At 37.6% G+C, this 20,760-nt stretch overlaps 1 pseudogene; it reads right to left on the bottom strand.

Annotated features, from left to right (window-relative positions):
- Positions 1 to 19,177: 19,177 nt before the first annotated feature.
- The window catches only part of LOC133074527 (CBY1-interacting BAR domain-containing protein 1-like), a 30,868-nt pseudogene continuing 29,285 nt past the window's right edge, over positions 19,178 to 20,760 (bottom strand).

Raw genomic sequence — 20,760 nt, 5'->3', positions numbered from 1 at the left:
AATATCCTTGAAAGTGAAGAATCAGAAAAGGATTTGGTGCCCTAATATTAAGGTGTGTCAGAGATGCAGCACACCTATGGACACCTTATCTTTGACAAAGGAGGCAAGAACATACAATGGAGAAAAGACAATCTCTTTAACAAGTGGTGCTGGGAAAACTGGTCAACCACTTGTAACAGAATGAAACTAGAACACTTTCTAACACCATACACAAAAATAAACTCAAAATGGATTAAAGATCTAAATGTAAGACCAGAAACTATAAAACTCCTAGAGGAAAGCATAGGCAAAACACTCTCTGACATAAATCACAGCAGGATCCTCTATGACCCATCTCCCAGAGTAATGGAAATAAAAGCAAAAATAAACAAATGCAACCTAATTAAACTTAAAAGCTTTTGCACAATGAGGGAAATGGTAAGCAAGGTGAAAAGACAGCCTTCAAAATGGGAGAAAATAATAGCAAATGAAACAACTGACAAAGAATTAATCTCAAAAATATACAAGCAGCTCATGCAGCTCAATTCCAAAAAAATAAGCGACCCAATAAAAAAATGGGCCAAAGAACTAAACAGACATTTCTCCAAAGAAGACATACAGATGGCTAACAAACACATGAAAAGATGCTCAACTTCACTCATAATCAAAGAAATGCAAATCAAAACCACAATGAGGTACCATCTTATGCCGGTCAGAATGGCTGCTATCCAAAAGTCTACAAACAATAAATGCTGGAGAGGGTGTGGAGAAAAGGGAACCCTCTTACACTGTTGGTGGGAATGCAAACTAGTCCAGCCATTATGGAGAACAGTGTGGAAATTTCTGAAAAAACTGGAAATAGAATTCCATATGACCCAGCAATCCTACTGCTGGGTATACACACCGAGGAAACCAGAATTGAAAGACACGTGTACTCCAATATTCATCACAGCACTGTTTACAATAGTTAGGGCGTGGAAGCAACCTAGATGTCCATCAGCAGATGAATGGATAAGAAAGCTGTGGTACATATACACAATAGAATATTTCTCAGCTATTAAAAAGAATGCACTTGAATTAGTTCTAATGAGGTAGATGAAACTGGAGCCTATTATACAAAGTAAGTCAGAAAGAAAAACACCAATGTAGTATATTAATGCATATTTATGGAATTTAGAAAGATGTTAACAATGACCCTATATGCGAGACAGCAAAAGAGACCCAGATGTAAAGAACAGACCTTTGGACTCTGGGAGAAGGTGAGGGTTGGGTGATTTGAAAGACTAGCATTGAAACATGTATATTACCATATGTGAACTAGATCGCCAGTCCAGGTTGGATGCATGAGACAGGATGCTCGGGGCTGGTGCACTGGGATGACCCTGAGGGGTGGGATGGGAGGGAAGTGGAAGGGGGGGTTCAGGATGGGGACACATGTACACCCATGGCTGATTCATGTCAACATATGGCAAAAACCACTACAATATTATAAAATAATTAGCCTCCAATTAAAATTAATAAATTAATTTAAAAAAAAGAGATTCAGACACCAAGACAATATTAGAAACATCAAAGATTTATGTAGGATATACCTATTAGAGATAAAGTGTCGAGGAACAGAGAAAGGCTTCAGAGTGCAATGTGGATCTAAACCTAAGAGGGGACAGGAAAGGAAACGGGCCTCAGGACACAGTTCACCCCTGAAAAAGTCAGGCCAGAAGGGAGCCCCAGGGCAAAGACAACTGTTTGGAGAGTCTTGTGTGGGCAGAAATAGCCCAGCTCTAGTCCCTCTGACAGGCTCAGTCGCTGGCTGTGGGCAGCCCGGGGAAAGAGTCTGGAGATGTCTGCTAACTAAGCTTCTCATGGCAGGTCAGCTTTCGGAAGGAGATCGATGTGCCTCATTTAGCTGCTGTGTAAAGGACTGTCACCAGAGTCCGTTTTCACTTTTCAGTTTCTGGGACATATAAAAAATAAGATTTTACCAAAACTTATTCAGTGACAATGATTAATTCTCATACTCTTTCGCTTAGAGGCACCTTGTTAAACAGAAAGGTTTGGGAAATTTTAACTATTGCTAATTTTAATAAAACTTGGCCCTTACAATAAATTTTGATTAAGTGCATTAATCTTACATATGTTAACCATATCTTTGTTTTAAGTTTGGAGTTAAGACTTAGCTCATTCAATTTGTGTAAATGTCTGTCATATGACCTAACTGGCAAAACCAGCTGTCATGGTCAAATCAGTTAGACTTTCTGTAAGAAATCTTTCAATTCACAGAACCATGTAAGTTTGTATTTTTATGGTAATCATCTTCTTTCTGAATTCTAAGATAGTTACATGAGAGCTACATAATAGATGGAAGGATGGGCCCACAGATAGATAAATAGATTGGTCTTGCTATCAGTTTGTTATTTGGATAAAGTAAAACATCTTAACTTTCAATATTTCTTATAATAAATTCTTTGCTTTGCTTTCCCTCATGATAAAGAATCAGCCTGCAATGTGGGAGACCCAGGTTCAATCCCTGGGTCAGGAAGATCCCCTGGAGAAGGGAATAGCTGCCCACTCCAGTATTCTTGCTTGGAGAATCTCATGGGCAGAGGAGCCTGGTGGAATACAGTCCATGGGGTCACAAAGTCAGACAACTTTTCATGAGATATAGATGCTGGAGCAATGCTTTCTTTCATGATCATCCAGAGATGGATAAGATGAACTCATTAAGTAAAAATTAAGTCATTCCACCTCACCCAACATTCTGAACATCTCTGCATTGACAAGAATACAGCATTTTGGATTACATACATTGTTATACATATGTAGACTGTTTGTTTAGTAACTAGTGGATTTGTACCCCTGGGAAATTAGCCATAGTAAAATTCAGTTTTGTAAGAGATATACATCTTCATCGTAAAGTGAGACAAGATCAACTGTAAAAGGGAGATGAGAAGAAAAAAAAAAGTGGGCCTGACTTCTGACTTCTAGAAAAGTTTTAGAAGTCTAAAACTTCTCAAGGAGTTTTAGAAGTCCCATGGACATGTTTGGCAGTCTCCAAATATTGGTACACCAAAAACTACTGTACAATTGCACTCAACTCACATGCTAGCAAGGTAATGCTCAAAATCCTTCAAGCTAGGCTTCAACAGTACATGAACCGAGAACTTCCAGACGTTCAAGCTGGATTTAGAAAAGGCAGAGGAACCAGAGATCAAATTGCCAACATCCAATGGATCACAGAGAAAGCAAGGGAATTCCAGGAAAACATCTCCTTCTGCTTTATTGACTACTCTAAAGCCTTTGACTGTGAATCACAACAAACAGTACAAAATTTTGAAAGAGATGGGAATACCAGACCACTTTTACTGCCTCCTGAGAAACCCGTATTCAAGTCAAGAAGCAACAGTTAGACCAGGCATGGAACAATGGACTGGTTCAAAACTGGAAAGGAGTACATCAAGGCTGTATATTGTCACCCTCTTATTTAACTTATATGCGAAGTACATCATGCAAAATGCTGGGCAAGATGCATCACAAGCTGGAATCAAGATTACTGGGAGAAATATCAACAACCTCAGATGCATATGCAGATGATACCACTTTAATGGCAGAAAGTAAAGAGGAACTAAAGAGCCTCTTGATGATGTTGAAAGAGGAGAGTGCAAAAACTGGCTTAAACTCAATATTCAAAAAATGAAGATCATAGCATCTGTTCCTGTCGCTTCATGGCAAGAATGGGGCAAAAGTGGAGACAGAGACAGATTTTATTTTCTTGGGCTCCAAAATCACTGCAGATGGTGATAGCAGCCACAAAATTGAAAGGTGCTTGCTCCTTGGATGGAAAGCTATGACAAACCTAGACAGCATAATAAAAAGCAGAGACATCACTTTACTGACAAAGGCTCGTATAGTCAAAGCTCTAGTTTTTCCAGTAGCTATGTATGGATGTGAGAGGTGGACTGTAAAGAAGGCTGAGCTGAAGAATTGATGCTTTTGATTTGTGGTGCTGGAGAAGACTCTTGGGAGTCCCCTGGACAACAAGGAGATCAAACCAGTCCATCCTAAAGGAAATCAACCGTGAATATTCATTGGAAGCACTGATGCTGAAGCTGAAACTCCAATACTTTGGCCCCCTGATGCAAAGAGCCAACTTATTGGAAAAGACCATGATGCTGGTAAAGACTGAGGGCAGGAGGAGAAGGGGGCGACAGAGGACGAGATGGCTGGATGGCATCACTGACTCAATAGACTTGAGTTTTAGGAAACTCTGGGAGATAGTGAAGGACAGGGAAGTCTGACTTTCTACAGCCCATGGGGTTGCAAAGAGTCAGACACGACTTAACACCTGAATAACAACAAAAAGTGCCCCTGTGATTTTGCTTGTTTTTCTTTCTACTAGTGAATTATTTCCTCCTGCCTTTCAAACTCATATTCGACCTTTAAGACTGACCTCAATGTTACTAAATTTTTGATGAATTTTCCCATCATCACCAAGAGTCACAGTTCCTCCCACCCTCCCATGACACATTATAGCTAGGTTTATTTATTTATTTAAATTTTTTCAACTTTATGGTATGATTTGTACATAAAGTTATTTAAGTGCATTTGGTGATTTGATATATGTGTACATTTGAAAAGATTCCCTGGCTATTTCACTTAGTATAATGCCCTCAAGATTCATCCTTGTTTTTGCAAATGGCAGAATTTCCTTTATTTTTTTTTTTAAGGCCGAATAATGTTCCATTGTATATCTATTCATTCATCAGAGATCATTTAGGCTATTGTGAGTAATGCTACAGTGAACATAGAGGTACACATTTAAATTTCCAGATAGTGATTTTGCTTCTTATGGATATAAACCCAGAAGTGAAATTGCTAGATCCTATGGGAGTTCTGTTTTTATTTTTTTGTGAGGAACTTTATACTGTTTTCTATAGTGACTATACCAGTTTATGTTCCCACCAACAGTACAGACACTCCATTTTCTCCTTGCCAGCAGTAGTTATCTCTTGTCTTTTTGATTAGATATCCTGACAAGTGTGAAGTGATATTTTGTTTTGTTTTTGACTTGCATTTCCCTGATGATTAGTGATAATAAGCATCTTTTCATATACCTGTTGACCATCTATATCTTCTTTGGAAAAATTTCTATTCAGGTCGTTTCCTTAATTTTTAATCACACAGTTTGGATTTTAGCTATTGAGTTGTATGAATTTCTTATATATTTTTGGATATTAACACCTTATCAGATTTGTGGCTTGCAGATATTTTACTCTCTAGGTTGTCTTTTCACTTTGTGTCTTCCTTTGTTGTACAGAAGCTTTTTAGTTTGATGCAATCCCATTTGGTTATTTTTGCTTTTGTTGTCTTTGCTTTGATGTCAGATCCAAAAAATCATTGCCAAGACCAATGGCAAGGAACCTAAATTTCATGTTTTCTTCTAGGAGTTTTACTGTCTGGGGCCTTATATTCAATTTTGTAATCTATTTTGAGTTGATTTCTATATATCATATAAGATGGGTATTCATTGTTATTCTTTTGCACCTGGTTCTTCAGTTTTCCCAACACCATTTATTGGAGAGACTATCTTTTCCCCATTGTACATTCTTGACTTCTTTGTCAAAAATTAATTAGCTATATATGCATGCATTTAAAGGCTTATTTCTTGTCCTGTCCCACTGTTCCTGAAATCTGCTTGTCTATGTCATCCTGAGAATACAATCACAGTAATAATAATTATTCTCTAACTCGCTGCCTCATATTTTCAATCTCAAACTGTGCTAGTTTAACATGTTTAGAGAAAATAAGGTGATTCTGTGCATAACAAACTGAAGTTATATTTGAATTGGAGACTGCAAGATTAATTAAGAATTTGTTGCCATAGCACAGATTAGAGATTACTCAGATCTTAACTAAAGTAGTAGCAGTAGAATTTGAAAGGAGTTGCTAAAGTGTTAGGGAAAAGAAGTCAGTTTAGTTTTGAAAGCAAAGGAAGGACCGAGTTTCAGAATAAATTAAAAACAAAATAACGTGAATTGCTTCAGAGCCATATAGGAATGGACCTACTGAACTTGACAGTTAGGAAGTTAATGCTAACTATAATAAAACGGGCTTCCCTGGTAGCTCAGACAGTAAAGAATCTGCTTGCAATGCAGGTGACCTGGGTTTGATCCCTGGGTTAGGAAGATCCCCTAGAGAAGGGAATGGCTACCCACTTCAGTGTTCTTGCCTGGATAATTCCGTGGGCAGAGGAGCCTGTAGCCCAGGTGGGCTACAGTCCATGGGGCACAAAGAGTTAGACACAACTAAGTGATTAACACACACACATATATAATAAACAGTTTTGCTTATAACTCAATGGCTGTAATTTACTGCAACTCAGTTGCTGGTCACATAACATACTTAGCTTCAAGGAAGACTGAAGAACATAATATTTATTTGTATATGCAGTTTCCATAGAATAGTATCAAAGTTCCATTACTAAGAAAAAGGGAAGGCTAGATATGAGGTAGATTACTAGCAATACTACAATAAATTCCACTTCCTATCACCAGGAATTTGCTGCAGAAGATCATAGACTGAAAGACTAAGTATTCTGAGATGTTTGCAAGCTTGATCCCAGACTTCATGCCTTGACCAGAGCCGCTCTTGAAAGACATATAGTTTCTTTCCCCATTATTTGTTTCTTCTAAATTATCACTGTAGTCAATTAATTTTGTATTTTGAAATTATTATAAAATATGAATATTTTCTAGAGAAACATCACAGTAGGTTATCTTTTCCCTTTCCCTTCTTCCTCTTTTTTCCCTTTATTATCATCCTTTCTTAAACTCATTATTTTGTTGAAGTTTCATGCTCTTCTGTATTTCTGTCATATTGGAATGCATTCCACTCTAAGGAATTCAGATTCTGACACTTAAAGGAAGGGAGAATTGTGTGCAATAATCAATATGGTTTTGGAGAGAAAACGTTTTTGTTTATTTTGTCACAAAGAACTCAAGATGGCTTGATGGCATAATTCATATCATCCAGTAAATTTGAAAGGACTAAAATGGAAAATGTAAGCCAAAGAACTATAATTACCCACTGCTAAACTTTAAGACTGAAAAATATATGATAGCTGCATTTTCTTTTTTTTTTTATGAAGGCCTCATACTGATCCCTTTTCTCTAAAAGGGGACATTAGTTGAATGTTCCATTAGTGATGTGATGAAAACCATGAAGAATTCCATTTAGGAAGTCAGGATTTTTCTCCTCTTGAAGGCAAGGCTGCAAATACTTGAAGATTTGGGGGTAATTCCTTTAAAAAAAAATCCCCAAACTCTGCTACAGGCAAACTTTATAATCTTTTTCAACTAAGAAACATAATATATTATATAGTAATGAGGTACCATTACACGCCAGTCAGGATGGCTGCTATCCAAAAGTCTACAAGCAATAAATGCTGGAGAGGGTGTGGAGAAAAGGGAACCCTCTTACACTGTTGGTGGGAATGCAAACTAGTACAGCCGCTATGGAAAACAGTGTGGAGATTTCTTAAAAAACTGGAAATAGAACTGCCATATGACCCAGCAATCCCACTTCTGGGCATACACACTGAGGAAACCAGATCTGAAAGAGACACGTGCACCCCAATGTTCATCGCAGCACTGTTTATAATAGCCAGGACATGGAAGCAACCTAGATGCCCATCAGCAGATGAATGGATAAGGAAGCTGTGGTACATATACACCATGGAATATTACTCAGCCATGAAAAAGAATTCATTTGAACCAGTCCTAATGAGATGGATGAAGCTGGAGCCCATTATACAGAGTGAAGTAAGCCAGAAAGATAAAGAACATTACAGCATACTGACACATGTATATGGAATTTAGAAAGGTGATAACGATAACCCTATATGCAGAACAGAAAAAGAGACACAGAAATACAGAACAGACTTTTGAACTTTGTGGGAGAATGTGAGGGTGGGATATTTCAAAAGAACAGCATGTATACTATCTATGGTGAAACAGATCACCAGCCCAGGTGGGATGCACGAGACAAGTGCTCCGGCCTGGTGCACTGGGAAGACCCAGAGGAATCGGGTGGAGAGGGAGGTGGGAGGGGGGATCGGGATTGGGAATACATGTAAATCCATGGCTGATTCATATCAATGTATGACAAAACCCACTGGGGAAAAAAAAAAATAAAAAATATATATTATATAGTCATGACATAGGGCCCTAAAAGCTGTAGAGAAAATTTAACTTAGTCTCTGAGTTTATGAAGAAACTGTGAACCAGGGTCTCAGTCAGGACCAGCTCTAAATTAGTATCCAATACAGGGTGCTATTTCACCCATAGCCAAGATTCAATTTCACCCATAACCAGGATTCACAGGTCCAAGAATCAAGTGACAAATAGAGATGGCACCGCTCCCTCTCTTAGTGACCCACAAGCAAAATTTTTGCTTTCTATTCTTACCACTTTATGCTCTACTGGCTTACAGGGTTTAGTTCCAAAGGGAGGAATATTTCCATCAGGAGACACAATAATAATTCCATTGAACTGGAAGTTTAGACTGTTATCTGACCACTTTGAGCTCCTCATGCATTTGAATCAATAGACAAAGCAGAGGGTTACTATGCTTGCTGTCTGACTTTGAAGGGAAAAGTGGACTTTAATAGAGGTAAGAAAGAGTACCTCTGGAACATAGAAGATGCCTTAGGACATCTTGATAGTGAAAGGTTGTTGCTGAACCATGAAAGATACCGGGATTCTTGGCCTGCAGAGGGCCAGAGACGAGGCTTGATTGCTCAGAGCTTTTATGTAATCAAGTTTTATTAAAGTAGAAAAGAGATAGAGAAAGCATCTGACAGAAACATCAGAAGGGGGCGGAAAGAGTGCCCCCCTGCTAGTGTTTAGCTGGATGTTATATAGCTACCAGCAGTCTGCTAATTAAAGAAAGGAAATGTCTCAAAACTCAGAGAATGGCACGAGGTGAGCCATCCTGGGCCATAAAAGGATTGACATGAATCTTGAAGAAAGGCAGATTTCCATACAAATATATTAACATTTCATTAACATAGATTTCATTAACATAGATTAGGAGAACAATGTATGAGTATGACATACTGGTTTGTCAAGTTGGTTCTGAGTCTAAATCTGAGCCTTTAGGTAGAACTGACTTGAAGATAGAGTCTAGAGTAAATGCATAGTACATTAACATAGCTTAAGACAAACATTTCCTTAAGAAAAATGCATTGGTTAGCTCAAGGTTTGGGAAAAGTTAAGTTCAGGTGGAACCAGGTGTCAATATGGCAACACAGAACTTTTTGGTCTTCCATTTATTTTTATTAGTTGGAGGCTAATTACTTTACAATATTGTAGTGGTTTTTGCCATACACTGACATGAATCAGCCATGGATTTACATGTATTCCCCATCCCGTTCCCCCTTCCCACCTCCCTCCGCACCCCATCCCTCTGGGTCTTCCCAGTGCACCAGCCCCGAGCACTTGTTTCATGTATCCAACCTGGGCTGGTGATCTGTTTCACCCTTGATAATATACATGTTTCGATGCTGTTCTCTCAAAACATCCCACCCTCACCTTTTCCCACAGAGTCCAAAAGTCTGTTCTGTACATCCGTGTCTCTTTTTCTGTTTTGTATATAGGGTTATCATTACCATCTTTCTAAATTCCATATATATGCATTAGTATCCTGTATTGGTCTTATCTTTCTGTATTGGTCTTTATACTTCACTCTGTATAATAGGTCCATACTTGGGAGTATATCTACCTAAAGAAACAAAAGACCTGTACATAGAAAACTATAAAACACTCATGGAAGAAATCAAAGAGGACACAAACAGATGGAGAAATATACCGTGTTCATGGATTGGAAGAATCAGTATTGTCAAAATGACTATACTACCCAAAGCAATCTATAGATTCAATACAATCCCTATCAAGCTACCAACAGTATTCTTCATGGAACTAGAACAAATAATTTCACAATTTATATGGAAATACAAAAAACCTCGAATAGCCAAAGCAATCTTGAGAAAGAAGAATGGAACTGGAGGAATCAACCTGCCTGACTTCAGGCTCTACTACAAAGCCACAATCGTCAAGACAGTATGGTACTGGCACAAAGACAGAAATATAGATCAATGGAACAAAATAGAAAGCCCAGAGATAAATCCACATACCTATGGACACCTTATCTTCGACAAAGGAGGCAAGGATATACAATGGAAAAAAGATAACCTCTTTAACAAGTGGTGCTGAGAAAACTGGTCAACCACTTGTAAAAGAATGAAACTAGAACACTTTCTAACACCATACACAAAAATAAACTCAAAATGGATTAAAGATCTAAATGTAAGACCAGAAACTATAAAACTCTTAGAGGAGAACATAGGCAAAACACTCTCTGACATAAATCACAGCAGGATCCTCTATGACCCACCTCCCAGAATATTGGAAAGAAAAACACAGAATTTTAAAAGAAACCTCTTTTTAAATTTGTATAGAGAAGGGGAAAAAATACAACACTGGCTTGTTTCCTCTTGCCACTTAAAAGAGAGATAAAAAATGCCTGACACTTGCAGCCTATTTCCTCCGTTTGGAGACCCCTGGCCTTCCTGCCTGTTACCTTCTCAATAGTACCACGTCCTGTGACATGGCAATGGAAAACTCTGACAGTCCAATTCAAGGAGGGATACCAATGGCCCAGATCCTTTAGGAATGAAGTTTTCACTCACCTACCAGGTAAAAACTTCAACCAGTCAAGCTGCTTGCTGAAGGCAAAGAGAATACAGAATGGGTAATGGAAGAAGGTAGTTATAAATACCATGTACAACCACAGCCATGTAACCAGTTACCAAAATGAGGACCATCATTGTCATGAGTATTACTTCCTTATTTTGTTATTAATGTTTGTGTATCTGTATTTAAAGCAAATATTTTTGTTTTCTTCCCTCTTTTATCTTTTACCATGTCACATCAGATGTATTGAATCTATATTACAGTATTTAAATATTGTTAGACTTACATTAAAATGTTTAAGTTACAAGATAGCAAGGAGAATAGTAAGCATTATCCAAGGGCTTTGCATCTTCTGGGGAAAGGATGAACATACTGTTTATTATACACAGGATACTTGTATCATGACAGGCAAAAGTAGGATGTGGTTGTTGTCTTTATTGGGACTTAAGTATGGCTTAGGAGATACATGAGGTGTTCAAGATGACCAAAAGTGGACTTGTGATGGCTGATTTTGAGTCAACCTGTTTGGACCACAGAAACACAGAAGATTGTAAGAGAATATTGTAAACAGCTGTATAACAAATTGGGCCTTCCCAGACGGTGCTAGTGGTAAAGAACCAGCTTGCCAATACAGATAGACATTAGAAGATGTGGGTTCAATTCCTAGGTCGGGAAGATACCCTGGAGAAGAGCATGGCAACCCACTCCAGTATTCTTGCCTGGAGAATCCCATGGACAGATGAGCCTGGCAGTTCATAGGGTTGCAAAGAGCTGGGCATGACTGAGGTGTATAACAAATTGGACAGCCTAGAAGAAAAAGAGGATCTTGGAATCATAACAACTTTCTAAGACTGAAGAAATAGAAAATCTAAATCAACTACTAGTACAGAGACTGAAATAGTAATCAAAAAGTTCCTCCAAACCAAAAGTGCAAGACTTTACCAATGAATGCTACCAGACATTCAAAGATTTAATACCTATACTTCTCAAACTATTCTAAAAAATTGAAGAGGAGTGAACACTTCCTAACTCATTTTATGAAGCCAGCATCACCATCATACCAAAACCAGACAAGAACAACACACACACGAACACATGTGCACATACACATTACAGGTCAATGTCTCTGATGGACACAGATGCAAAAATCCTCAACAACATATTAACACACCAAATTCAACAATATGAGAAAAGGATCACATATCATGATCAAGTAGGATTTATTTTAAGGATACAAAGATGGTTCAAGTCAATCAACATGAGACACTGCATTAATAAAATAAAGGATAAAAAGCATATGGTAAAAAGCAACCTCAAAAGATGCAGAAAAATTTGACAAGATTCAATATACATTTGATAAAAACTCTCAATAAAGAGTATAGAAGGAACATACCTCAGTATAATAAAGGCCATGTATGAAAACACACAGCTAAGATCACACTCAATGGTGAAAATTTGAAAGTTATTCCTTTAAGATCAAGACCAAGACAAGGATATCCACTCTTGCCACTCCTATTCAAGATAGTATTGGCAGTCCTAGTCAGAGCAGCTAGGCAAGGAAAATAAATAAAAGGCATCCATCCATGTTGAAAAAGATGTAAAACTATTCCTATTTGCAGATGACATGATTTTATGTATAGAAAACCCTAAAAACTCCACCAAAAAGCTATTAGAAATAACAAAAAGTACAGTAGAGTTGTAGGATACAATATCAATATACAAAAATTTGTAAGATTTTTATATGCTAACAATGAGCTATCAGTGAAAAGACAACCCTCACAATGAGAGAGAATAATAGCAAATGGAAACAACTGACAAAGAACTAATTTCCAAAATATACAAGCAGTTCATACAACTCAATATCAGAAAAACAACCCAATCAAAAAGTGGGAAAAAGACCTAAACAGACTTTCTCCAACAAAGACATACAGATGGCTAACAAACACATGAAAAAGTGCTCAACATCGCTTGTTATTAGAGAAATGCAAATCAAAACTATAATGAGATACCACCTCACACCAGTCAGAATGTCCATTATCAAAAAGTCTACAAACAATAAATGCTGGAGAGGGTGTGGAGAAAAGGGAACACTTTTGCATTGCTGGTGGGAATGTAAATTGATGCAGCCACTGTGGAAGACAGTATGGAGATTCCTTAAAAAACTAGGAATAAAACCACCATATGACCCAGCAATCCCACTCCTAGGCATATACCCTGAGGAAACAGAAAACTGAACAATACATATGTACCTCAGTGTTCATTACTGCACTATTTACAATAGCTAGACAATGGAAGCAACCTAGATGTCCTTTGACAGATGAATGGATAAAGAAACAGTGGCACATATATGCAATGGAATACTACTCAGCCATTAAAAGGAATGCATTTGAGTCAGTTCTGATGAGGTGGATGAACCTAAAACCTATTATACAAAAGAGCGCAGTGAATCAGAAAGAGAAATATAAATATCATGTACTGATGCATATACATTTGGAATCTAAAAAGATGATACTGCTGTATTTATTTTCAGTGCAGCAATGGAGAAACAGACATAGAAAACAGACCTAAGGACACACGGGAGGGGAGGAGGGAGAGGGTGAGATGTATGGAGAGAGTAACATGGAAATTTATAATACCATATGTAAAATAGATAGCCAAAGGGAATATGCAGTATGACTCAGGCAACTCAAACAGGGGGTCTGTGACGATCTAGAAGGGTGGGATGGGGAGGAGATGGAAGGGAGTTTTGGGAGGGAGGGAACATGGGTGTACCTATGACTAAATCTTGATGCATGACAGAAAACCACAAAATTTTGTAAAGCAAATATCCTTCAATTAAAAAACTAAGGTGGCAAAAAACAGTCCCATTTACAAAAAGAATAAAATATCTAGAAATAAAGTTAACCAAGGAGGTGAAAGACCTATACTCTGAAAATTATAAGACATTGTTGAAAGAAATTGAAGAAGACACCAAAAAAAAAAAAAAAAAAAGGAAAGATATTCTGTGCTCATGAATTGGAAGAATTAACATTGTCAAGTGCCCATGTTGCCTAAAGCAATCTACTGATTCAATGGATTCCTTATCAAAATCCCAAGGACATTTTTCACAGAAACAGAACCAAAAATTCTAAAACATATATGGAACCACAGAAGACCCTGAATAGCCAAAGCTCTCAAAGAGCAAAGCTGCAGGTGTAACACCTCCTGACTTCAAACTATATCACAAAGTCATAGTAATCAAAATAATATGGTACTGACAGAAAAACAAATATATTATCAGTGGAAATAAATTGACAGCCTAAAAATAAACCCACCTTTATATGAACAATTAATTTACATTAAGAACATACAAGGGAGAAAGGACAGTGTCTTCAACATTATTATTAGAAAAATGCAAATCAAAACCAAATGAGATAGTACCTCAAACCTATGAGAAAGACTATTTTCAAAAGGGCAAGAAATGACAAATGTTGGTGAGGACGTGGAGAAAGGAATCCTCGTGCACTGTTGGTGGGAACCTGAATTGGTCCAGCCAACATGGAAGACAGAATGGAGATGCCTCCTTAGATTAAGAACAGAAGTACCATATGATTCACCAATCCCATTCTGGGATATGTATGAATATGAAAAATGAATATGAAAAAATGTGTTTTCAAAGAATATGAAAATATTAATCAAAAAAGATATTTGCACCCCATGTTCATTGAGGCAGTATTTATGATATCAAGATATGGAAACAACTTAAATGCCTATTATGGGATGAATAGATAAAGGTGGTGTTATATAGCTATATATGTATTATCATAAAAAAGATGAAATCATGCCATTTGTCACAACATGGATGGACCTTGAGGGTATTTTATCATGTGAAATAAATGGGGAAAAACAATTGCTGTATGATTTCACTCATATGTAGAATATGAAAAATAATAAGCAAACAAAACCAAAATAAATGAATAAACCAAATGAAAACAAATAAGTAGATATAGAGAACAGTGTAGTGGTTACCAGAAAGTAACCACTAGTAAATGAGTAAAGGAATTCAACTATATGATGACTGATGGAAACTAAATATTGGGTGGTGAGCATGTATATATATATAGGCTTCCCTGATGGCTCAGATGGTAAAGTGTCTGTCTGCAATGCAGGAGACCCAGGTTCGATCCGATCCCTGGGTTGGGAAGATCCCCTGGAGAAGGAAACAGCAGTCCACTCCAGTACTCTTGCCTGGAAAATCCCATGGACAGAGGAGCCTGGTAGGCTACAGTCCATGGGGTTGCAAAGACACAACCGAGCAACTTCATTTTCACGTGTGTGTGTGTGTATACACATAAAATAAAAACCTACATAATGTTGTAGGTCAATGGTACTTCAGTTAAAAAATACAGTACAGTCATGGAAATATTAACAATCAGAGAAAGAAACTTTATCACGAATTTGGTACAGTTAATTTATTCTTTTTAGCTTTCAGAAATGTTTCATAAAAGTAGATGGCACAGACTCTAATGTATAATCTTGTTGTTAGTGGGTGGTAATACATTGAGATATCTGACACCCAGTTGTTAGAAGATCAGAAAAATGCAAAGTCTAACTGAAAGGCTAATTGTGTTTCACATGTGGCAGCGCAGAAAAGGGGAGGCACACCATGGGGGAAGAACACACTTTCTGAAGGCTGAGAGCCATTCATTTTGCAGTATGTCCAAACAAATCTTAGAGAGAAGAATAAATTTGTTCCACCTTCCTTACCTTCATTCAGGAATTTAATAATTCATTCATCAAAAGATCTTTAAAAATACATGAAAGGAAAATAATTTATTGATATACTATTCTGACAATATTTCTCTGGTTTCAGTACAGGAAGCAAAGACACTGGACATTGATTGATTCAATGATTATCAGACTCTTCTCTCTTACCACTCAACTTTTCTTGACTCAACTGCTAGGTTGCACTTTCAAGAGCTGTTATCAACTAGTCATATGGCTCTCAGTCTTTTGAATCCAATTTGCTTGAAACAAACAAACAAAACGGTGTACAGAGGGTGAAGAGGTGGAGAAAGTCATCCGCTAACTCCAGATGTTTATGGGTCACTGCCCTCGCCAGCATACAGGCTGCAGAGCTCCATCACTGCTATTTTTCAAGCCCATAATTCTTTGGACTTATGGCCCCAATAAGTCTGATACAGAACTTTGATAACAATATAATATTGATTCTGAAATGATGTTTTTAAATACTGTATACTTGATCCTTGGAAGCCTGGTTGCCTCAACAAATTTGTTGGCTATCAACTATTCTTTTTTTTTTTTTTCCACTGTGAATCTTGAATAAAGTCAAAGGCTATGAGATCACAGTCCTCTTTCAGGAAAAAAAATGTTAGGGTTAGGTAACCCTGTTTGATTTTATTAGTAACAATGGATAAACTTTTGAATAATGGATAAAAATGTTAATGTGTCAATAAATTTACACACATAAAAGTCTTTACTTGATGAGACCAAAGCAATTATTATTATTACTTTTAAATAAGCAGAAAAGTGAAATTCTGTGTACTATCTCACATAGCAATCAGTTTGATTCACACCAAAGTCTGTGTTCTTAGTGTTAGCCTCTCAGTCGTGTCTGACTTTTGCAATCCCATGGACTATAGCCCTCCAGATTCCTCTGTGCATGGAATTCTCTAGGCAACAATACTGGAGTGAATAGTCATTCCTTTCTCCAGCGGATCTTCCCGCCCCAGGGAAAGAACCCAGGTCTCCTGCATTGTAGGCAGATTCTTTATCATCTGAGCCACCAGAGAAGCCCCCTCCTTTAAAGTGCATTCCCTATAGAGAACTTCAGGTCTTTGTTTTTGATAAGCACAAGTTACTTGGCATTTCCCTGAAGCCTTGGGTCTACAGTGGTGGGGAGCCTTGGCATTTTCTAGCTAAATGCCTTGGAAAAGGATGAGGGTGTGAGGCAGTAGGAGGAAGAGGCACTGCTGCCGGCCATAGCCAGGATCTTTCCCCTTTAGAAACCCTGCTGAGTGGAAGGGAGGAGGAAATTTCATGTCAACCAATTTGGTGATCCAACCAGTCCATCCTAAAGGAGATCAGTCCTGGGTGTTCATTGGAAGGACTGATGTTGAAGCTGAAACTCCAATACTTTGGCCACCTCATGTGAAGAGCTGACTCATTTGAAAAGACCCTGATGCTGGGAAAGATTGAGGGCAGGAGGAGAAGGGGGTGGCAGAGGATGAGATGGTTGGATGGCATCACCGACTCGATGGACAATGAGTTTGGGTGAACTCTGGGAGTTGGTGATGGACCAGGAGGCCTGGCGTGCTGTGGTTCATGGGGTCGCAAAGAGTCGGACATGACTGAGCAACTGAACTGCACTGAATTTGGTGATCTACCAGGTAGGACTGAGAACTAACTTACAATAGATGTGCTCGGATAGGCTTTTATCTTGTAGCTGTGTGAAGTTTCTTCACTTCCTAAAATATCCGCACAATTAGGGAATGTGTTAGCTGAACGTTAAACTCAAATTATGTGAGTCTATGAAACATGGAAATTAGATTGTATTGCGTTGGAATATTTTCAATAATTGAAAACATTCGTTGGGGTTTTTCTTTAAGATCTTATGGAAAAACCCAAATGAACATTTTGACCAACCCAATAGTTTCGTCTTCCTTTTAACCCAGCCCCCATCTTAGACCATGTTGCTTCCTTTATAATACTCAGTTCAGCCTGTGTTTTTTCTTAATGAAAAAAAATGCAGTTAGAAGGGAAATGGGGATAAGGAAGGTACAATTATCAATGCCACTCTAAACTACAGGACTTCAGAGAAACTGTGCTGTTCTTCCAAGTTAGTCTTTTTCAAAGTCTCTTAATGTACAAAATGACATTCTGAGCAAAAACCTCAACTCTGGCTATTAGGAAGAAGTTTGAAGCAGGCCTATTAGTACTGTTGTGCTTACTGACCTTTCAATGACAAGGAGTGCCAAGATACACTTTGTAAATCCAGCATACATGTACTAACCCATTTATTGAATGCCATTCAAGATTTCTACTCCAGCTTTGCCATGGTCCTTTGGTAAATATTAAACCACTTTCCTGTTTCATCCACTGGAGCCCATTATACAGAGTGAAGTAAGCCAGAAAGATAAAGAACATTACAGCATACTAACACATATATATGGAATTTAGAAAGATGGTAACGATAACCCTATATGCAAAACAGAAAAAGAGACACAGAAATACAGAACAGACTTTTGAACTCTGTGGGAGAAGGTGAGGGTGGGATGTTTCGAAAGAACAGCATGTATATTATCTATGGTGAAACAGATCACCAGCCCAGGTGGGATGCATGAGACAAGTGCTTGGCCCTGGTGCACTGGGAGGACCCGGGGGAATCGGGTGGAGAGGGAGGTGGGAGGGGGGATCAGGATGGGGAATACGTGTAAATCTATGGCTGATTCATATCAATGTATGACAAAACCCACTGAAATGTTGTGAAGTAATTAGCCTCCAACTAATAAAAAATAAATAAATAAATAAAAGAAAAAAAAAACAAAACAAAAACCACTTTCCTATTGGAGAAGGAAATGGCAACCCATTCCAGTATTCTTGCCTGGAGAATCCCAGGGACAGAAGAGCCTGGTGGGCTGCCGTCTATGGGGTCACACTGAATCGGACATGACTTAAGTGACTTAGCAGCAGCAGCAGCAGACCACTTTCCTACTGGTGTTTGTTTTATTTAGTTAATATGAGTGTTCTATTCATGATACCAACAGGGGGTTTGTTATTCTAAGTTCTAAATGTGATTTCCTCACTTGATACTGTGATGCAAAAATGCATTTCGTAGACTATTTGCAATCACAGATTATTTCTTGAAATACCAAAGACACTTTAGCTCTAAGGAGCTTGAATACTGTTGTATCTTCAAAATCCTTTGATAAAAACATTAGAAGAAAAGGAGGGATTCACAAGTGTTTTTTCAGTGCTCTCCAAACCCCACAGCACTCTACACAGGATTATTCCCAGATTTTTTATGATTCCATATACAACCAGTTCAACTTTTGATTGACTTTGTGAGTCAGTTCAGTGAAACAACCTGTCAGTTTCATATTATATAATGGTCTAACCAATTTAACTGAATTGCTAGGGAGTTTGAAGCAACCAAGCAATCAACCCAGGCAAAGCAGTTAAAGTGATTTTACCTACAGGTATAGTCTGAGTGTTTGATATGAAGTTTGGTAAGTTGGTATGCTTTATCTACACAAAAATTATGTTTGCTTTATTATAAAATATCCCTATTGTTTTAGCATCCTGAATTTTATTTTTTATTTATTTATATTTTCCTTGGTCAACATAAATTTCCTTTAATAATTTCTCCATTTCCAGTAGGATTTCATTTTGAGGTTTAACATATCAAACAAGCATAAAGTTTTGCAGTTTTAGTAGATCTGACTTCCCAGTTATTTAAGATAGAAAATGGAAATGCAAAGTTTGCTTAAGAAATTTAATTTTCTTATGTAATGTCTGTCTTCCTCCTCTTCATCAATCATCTTCTGCTTGTCTATCATTTCTTAGTCGACAGGTAGATACCTGTCCTGTTCCAGATAAACATTTAGCTGATAGGGATTTCTGAAGAGATGCCTTTGATTTGCTCTTACGATATCTAAGGACTTCTAAACAAGGTAAATCATCTGGTGGATCCAGAGAATTTTGGAAAACCTTCAAGTCTTTGTTAGTCTTTTGTATATTTTGGTAGACATCAGTGTAGACCTCTACAGCTTCCCTGTGAAATAACACTTCAATAGTGATAGATTCTGAAAATATAGTCTTTATACCCTTTATTTTCTGCTTTTCAAAATTGTCAATAGTTTCCTCCAGATGATGAGTTGTTCCGATAGCATCCACTGTAGCTCTTCGTAATTCAGTTTCTGCTTGTGAAATAACATGTCAATCAGATGGGTTTCTCTGATGTGTTCTTTCTAACTCAGTTAACTGTTTAGCTTCTTGATTCCTTGCTGTTAATATTGCTTTAAGTCATCTTATTTTATTTTTACAATGATTCCATAAGCTTTCAAAGGTTCAACTAATACTTTGACTTCAAATCTTTCAACTTCTGCCTGTCAGTAATCCTGAAATCTGGCAAACTCATCAGCAAAGTTTTTCAGACACTGCTTTAAAATTGGGGTCTCTGTAGAGACATACACATTAATATCACTCACCAGGAGTTCTGCTTTGTGTCACAGTCTGGCACTTTTCTGCATGTAAGCAGCAGAGATTTGGCACAGCTCCCCAAAATGCTTCTCCACATTTGTGACAGTATCTTGTAATTATCTGGTTTAAATGTCCTAGTTTCCCAAGCTGAGTCTTGGGACAGACTGGGCTGTGGCCTAATGACTCAGGCTCTAAGGCATCCAGGCCCATCCTGAATTTTAAGAAAAAATAAATGTAAACTAAAGAATTTCTAAATTTATCTTTGCGGTTGGTTTAGTCACTAAGTTGTGTCCCACTCTTGTGATCCCATGGATGATAGCCCACCAGGCTCCTTTGTCCATGGGATTTTCCAGGCCAGAATACTGGAGTGGGATGCCATTTCCTACTCCAATAGTCTATTGAAAAGGACTCTCATTTGGCAGTAAAAACCAAAATTAATACACAGTACTTTAACAGATATCACCACTCAAGAATAGTATGAAAAGTATTAATTTTAAAAAGATAAAGTATAAAATATTTACTGAAAACAGTACCCATTAAACAACAGTTCAGGTCAAAGCCATCTATTTTTTTCTTTTCTTTTTGCCTGAGTTATTTCACAGAGGAATAGTTGAGATTCCATGATTGTATGTGATCATCTGAATGTTATGGTTGCTTATTTACTATTCAGAATGCTGAGGCTTATAGGTGTCACTCTGAGTAAGAATGAATACACTTAGGGATAGCCATTTTCAACTAAGATGTAATTTCTGGGAACAGAATTATCACTGAACCTGAAAAAAATGGACAGCATATATGGAATAAGGGTTATCAAGGTATTATTTTCAGGGAA

Source organism: Dama dama, chromosome 20 (genome assembly GCF_033118175.1).
Source record: "Dama dama isolate Ldn47 chromosome 20, ASM3311817v1, whole genome shotgun sequence".
Taxonomy (NCBI): Eukaryota; Metazoa; Chordata; class Mammalia; order Artiodactyla; family Cervidae; genus Dama; species Dama dama.
This window is presented reverse-complemented; position numbering and strand designations above follow the sequence as displayed.